Here is a 6,000-nt window from a genome sequence, read left to right as displayed (position 1 = left end):
CGAGACTCCCATAGGGTTCAGTGTTAACCAGTGAGACTCCCACAGGGTTCATTGTTAATCAGTGAGACTCCCACAGGGTTAAGTGTTAATCAGTGAGACTCCCATAGGGTTCAGTGTTAATCAGTGAGCGAGTTCAGTGTTAATCAGTGAGACTCCCATAGGGTTCATTGTTTATCAGTGAGACTCCCATAGGGTTCAGCGTTAATCTGTGAGACTCCCATAGGGTTCAGTGTTAATCAGTGAGACTCCAACAGGGTTCAGTGTTAATCAGTGAGACTCCCATAGGGTTCAGTATTAATCATTGAGACTCCCACAGGGTTCAGTGTTAATCAGTGAGACTCCCATAGGGTTCAGTGTTAATCAGTGAGACTCCCATAGGGTTCAGTGTTAATCAGTGAGACTCCCATAGGGTTCAGAGTTAATCAGTGAGACTCCCATAGGGTACAGTCTTAATCAGTGAGACTCCCACAGGGTTCAGTGTTAATCAGTGAGACTCCCATAGGGTTCAGTGTTAAGCAGTGAGAATCCCACAGGGTTCAGTGTTAATCAGTGAGACTCCCACAAGGTTCAGTGTTAATCAGTGAGACTCCCACAGGGTTCAGTGTTAATCAGTAAGACTCTCACAGGGTTCAGTGTTAATCAGTGAGACTCCCACAGGGTTCAGTGTTAATCAGTGACACTCCCATAGGGTTCATTGTTAATCAGTGAGACTCCCACAGGGTTCAGTGTTAATCAATGAGACTCCCACAGGGTTCAGTGTTAATTAGTGAGACTCCCATAGGGTTCAGTGTTAATCAGTGAGACTCCCACAGGGTTCATTGTTAATCAGTGAGACTCCCTTGGTGTTCAGTGTTAATCAGTGAGACTACCACAGGGTTCAGTGTTAATCAGTGAGACTCCCACAGGGTTCAGTGTTAATCAGTAAGACTCTCACAGGGTTCAGTGTTAATCAGTGAGACTCCCACAGGGTTCAGTGTTAATCAGTGACACTCCCATAGGGTTCATTGTTAATCAGTGAGACTCCCACAGGGTTCAGTGTTAATCAATGAGACTCCCACAGGGTTCAGTGTTAATTAGTGAGACTCCCATAGGGTTCAGTGTTAATCAGTGAGACTCCCACAGGGTTCAGTGTTAATCAGTGAGAACTCCCACAGTGTTCAGTGTTAATCAGTGAGACTCCCACAGTGTTCAGTGTTAATCAGTGAGACTCCCTCAGGGTTCAGTGTTAATCACTGAGACTCCCACAGGGCTCTGTTAATCAGTGAAACTCCCATAGGGTTCAGTGTTAATCAGTGAAACTCTTATAGGGTTCAGTGTTAATCAGTGAGCGAGTTCAGTGTTAATCAGTGAGACAACCATAGGGTTCAGTGTTAATCAGTGAGACTCCCATATGGTTCAGAGTTAATCAGTGAAACTCTCATAGGGTACAGTCTTAATCAGTGAGACTCCCACAGGGTTCAGTGTTAATCAGTGAGACTCCCACACGGTTCAGTTTTAATCAGCGAGACTCCCATAGGGTTCAGTGTTAACCAGTGAGACTCCCACAGGGTTCATTGTTAATCAGTGAGACTCCCACAGGGTTAAGTGTTAATCAGTGAGACTCCCATAGGGTTCAGTGTTAATCAGTGAGCGAGTTCAGTGTTAATCAGTGAGACTCCCATAGGGTTCATTGTTTATCAGTGAGACTCCCATAGGGTTCAGCGTTAATCTGTGAGACTCCCATAGGGTTCAGTGTTAATCAGTGAGACTCCAACAGGGTTCAGTGTTAATCAGTGAGACTCCCATAGGGTTCAGTATTAATCATTGAGACTCCCACAGGGTTCAGTGTTAATCAGTGAGACTCCCATAGGGTTCAGTGTTAATCAGTGAGACTCCCATAGGGTTCAGTGTTAATCAGTGAGACTCCCATAGGGTTCAGAGTTAATCAGTGAGACTCCCATAGGGTACAGTCTTAATCAGTGAGACTCCCACAGGGTTCAGTGTTAATCAGTGAGACTCCCATAGGGTTCAGTGTTAAGCAGTGAGAATCCCACAGGGTTCAGTGTTAATCAGTGAGACTCCCACAAGGTTCAGTGTTAATCAGTGAGACTCCCACAGGGTTCAGTGTTAATCAGTAAGACTCTCACAGGGTTCAGTGTTAATCAGTGAGACTCCCACAGGGTTCAGTGTTAATCAGTGACACTCCCATAGGGTTCATTGTTAATCAGTGAGACTCCCACAGGGTTCAGTGTTAATCAATGAGACTCCCACAGGGTTCAGTGTTAATTAGTGAGACTCCCATAGGGTTCAGTGTTAATCAGTGAGACTCCCACAGGGTTCATTGTTAATCAGTGAGACTCCCTTGGTGTTCAGTGTTAATCAGTGAGACTACCACAGGGTTCAGTGTTAATCAGTGAGACTCCCACAGGGTTCAGTGTTAATCAGTGAGACTCCCACAGGGTTCATGTGTTAATCAGTGAGACTCCCATAGGGTTCAGTGTTAATCAGTGAGACTCCCACAGGGTTCAGTGTTAATCAGTGAGACTCCCATAGGGTTCAGTGGTAATCAGTGAGACTCCCACAGGGTTCAGTGTTAATCAGTGAGACTCCCACAGGGTTCATGTGTTAATCAGTGAGACTCCCATAGGGTTCAGTGTTAATCAGTGAGACTCCCACAGGGTTCAGTGTTAATCAGTGAGACTCCCATAGGGTTCAGTGGTAATCAGTGAGACTCCCACAGGGTACAGTCTTAATCAGTGAGACTCCCACAGGGTTCAGTGTTAATCAGTGAGACTCCCATAGGGTTCAGTGTTAAGCAGTGAGAATCCCACAGGGTTCAGTGTTAATCAGTGAGACTCCCACAAGGTTCAGTGTTAATCAGTGAGACTCCCACAGGGTTCAGTGTTAATCAGTGACACTCCCATAGGGTTCATTGTTAATCAGTGAGACTCCCACAGGGTTCAGTGTTAATCAATGAGACTCCCACAGGGTTCAGTGTTAATTAGTGAGACTCCCATAGGGTTCAGTGTTAATCAGTGAAACTCCCAAAGGGTTCATTGTTAATCAGTGAGACTACCACAGGGTTCAGTGTTAATCAGTGATACTCCCATGGTGTTCAGTGTTAATCAGTGAGACTACCACAGGGTTCAGTGTTAATCAGTGAGACTCCCACAGGGTTCAGTGTTAATCAGTGAGACTCCCACAGGGTTCATGTGTTAATCAGTGAGACTCCCATAGGGTTCAGTGTTAATCAGTGAGACACCCACAGGGTTCAGTGTTAATCAGTGAGACTCCCATAGGGTTCAGTGGTAATCAGTGAGACTCCCACAGGGTTCAATGTTAATCAGTGAGACTCCCACAGGGTTCAGTGTTAATCAGTGAGACTCCCGCAGGGTTCAGTGTTAATCATTGAGACTCCCACAGGGTTCAGTGTTAATCAGTGAGACTCCCATAGGGTTCAGTGTTAATCAGTGAGACTCCCATAGGGTACAGTCTTAATCAGTGAGACTCCCACAGGGTTCAGTGTTAATCAGTGAGACTCCCATAGGGTTCAGTGTTAAGCAGTGAGAATCCCACAGGGTTCAGTGTTAATCAGTGAGACTCCCACAAGGTTCAGTGTTAATCAGTGAGACTCCCACAGGGTTCAGTGTTAATCAGTAAGACTCTCACAGGGTTCAGTGTTAATCAGTGAGACTCCCACAGGGTTCAGTGTTAATCAGTGACACTCCCATAGGGTTCATTGTTAATCAGTGAGACTCCCACAGGGTTCAGTGTTAATCAATGAGACTCCCACAGGGTTCAGTGTTAATTAGTGAGACTCCCATAGGGTTCAGTGTTAATCAGTGAGACTCCCACAGGGTTCAGTGTTAATCAGTGAGACTCCCACAGTGTTCAGTGTTAATCAGTGAGACTCCCACAGTGTTCAGTGTTAATCAGTGAGACTCCCTCAGGGTTCAGTGTTAATCACTGAGACTCCCACAGGGCTCTGTTAATCAGTGAAACTCCCATAGGGTTCAGTGTTAATCAGTGAGCGAGTTCAGTGTTAATCAGTGAGACAACCATAGGGTTCAGTGTTAATCAGTGAGACTCCCATATGGTTCAGAGTTAATCAGTGAAACTCTCATAGGGTACAGTCTTAATCAGTGAGACTCCCACAGGGTTCAGTGTTAATCAGTGAGACTCCCACACGGTTCAGTTTTAATCAGCGAGACTCCCATAGGGTTCAGTGTTAACCAGTGAGACTCCCACAGGGTTCATTGTTAATCAGTGAGACTCCCACAGGGTTCAGCGTTAATCTGTGAGACTCCCATAGGGTTCAGTGTTAATCAGTGAGACTCCAACAGGGTTCAGTGTTAATCAGTGAGACTCCCATAGGGTTCAGTATTAATCATTGAGACTCCCACAGGGTTCAGTGTTAATCAGTGAGACTCCCATAGGGTTCAGTGTTAATCAGTGAGCGAGTTCAGTGTTAATCAGTGAGACTCCCATAGGGTTCATTGTTTATCAGTGAGACTCCCATAGGGTTCAGCGTTAATCTGTGAGACTCCCATAGGGTTCAGTGTTAATCAGTGAGACTCCAACAGGGTTCAGTGTTAATCAGTGAGACTCCCATAGGGTTCAGTATTAATCATTGAGACTCCCACAGGGTTCAGTGTTAATCAGTGAGACTCCCATAGGGTTCAGTGTTAATCAGTGAGACTCCCATAGGGTTCAGTGTTAATCAGTGAGACTCCCATAGGGTTCAGAGTTAATCAGTGAGACTCCCATAGGGTACAGTCTTAATCAGTGAGACTCCCACAGGGTTCAGTGTTAATTAGTGAGACTCCCATAGGGTTCAGTGTTAATCAGTGAAACTCCCAAAGGGTTCATTGTTAATCAGTGAGACTACCACAGGGTTCAGTGTTAATCAGTGATACTCCCATGGTGTTCAGTGTTAATCAGTGAGACTACCACAGGGTTCAGTGTTAATCAGTGAGACTCCCACAGGGTTCAGTGTTAATCAGTGAGACTCCCACAGGGTTCATGTGTTAATCAGTGAGACTCCCATAGGGTTCAGTGTTAATCAGTGAGACTCCCACAGGGTTCAGTGTTAATCAGTGACACTCCCATAGGGTTCATTGTTAATCAGTGAGACTCCCACAGGGTTCAGTGTTAATCAATGAGACTCCCACAGGGTTCAGTGTTAATTAGTGAGACTCCCATAGGGTTCAGTGTTAATCAGTGAAACTCCCAAAGGGTTCATTGTTAATCAGTGAGACTACCACAGGGTTCAGTGTTAATCAGTGATACTCCCATGGTGTTCAGTGTTAATCAGTGAGACTACCACAGGGTTCAGTGTTAATCAGTGAGACTCCCACAGGGTTCAGTGTTAATCAGTGAGACTCCCACAGGGTTCATGTGTTAATCAGTGAGACTCCCATAGGGTTCAGTGTTAATCAGTGAGACTCCCACAGGGTTCAGTGTTAATCAGTGAGACTCCCATAGGGTTCAGTGGTAATCAGTGAGACTCCCACAGGGTTCAATGTTAATCAGTGAGACTCCCACAGGGTTCAGTGTTAATCAGTGAGACTCCCGCAGGGTTCAGTGTTAATCATTGAGACTCCCACAGGGTTCAGTGTTAATCAGTGAGACTCCCATAGGGTTCAGTGTTAATCAGTGAGACTCCCATAGGGTACAGTCTTAATCAGTGAGACTCCCACAGGGTTCAGTGTTAATCAGTGAGACTCCCATAGGGTTCAGTGTTAAGCAGTGAGAATCCCACAGGGTTCAGTGTTAATCAGTGAGACTCCCACAAGGTTCAGTGTTAATCAGTGAGACTCCCACAGGGTTCAGTGTTAATCAGTAAGACTCTCTCAGGGTTCAGTGTTAATCAGTGAGACTCCCACAGGGTTCAGTGTTAATCAGTGACACTCCCATAGGGTTCATTGTTAATCAGTGAGACTCCCACAGGGTTCAGTGTTAATCAATGAGACTCCCACAGGGTTCAGTGTTAATTAGTGAGACTCCCATAGGGTTCAGTGT

Source organism: Petromyzon marinus, unplaced genomic scaffold, assembly GCF_048934315.1.
Source record: "Petromyzon marinus isolate PM22_M1 ecotype Great Lakes invasive population unplaced genomic scaffold, UKy_Petmar_22M1.pri1.0 PM_Scaffold_15, whole genome shotgun sequence".
Lineage (NCBI taxonomy): Eukaryota > Metazoa > Chordata > Hyperoartia > Petromyzontiformes > Petromyzontidae > Petromyzon > Petromyzon marinus.
This window is presented reverse-complemented; position numbering follows the sequence as displayed.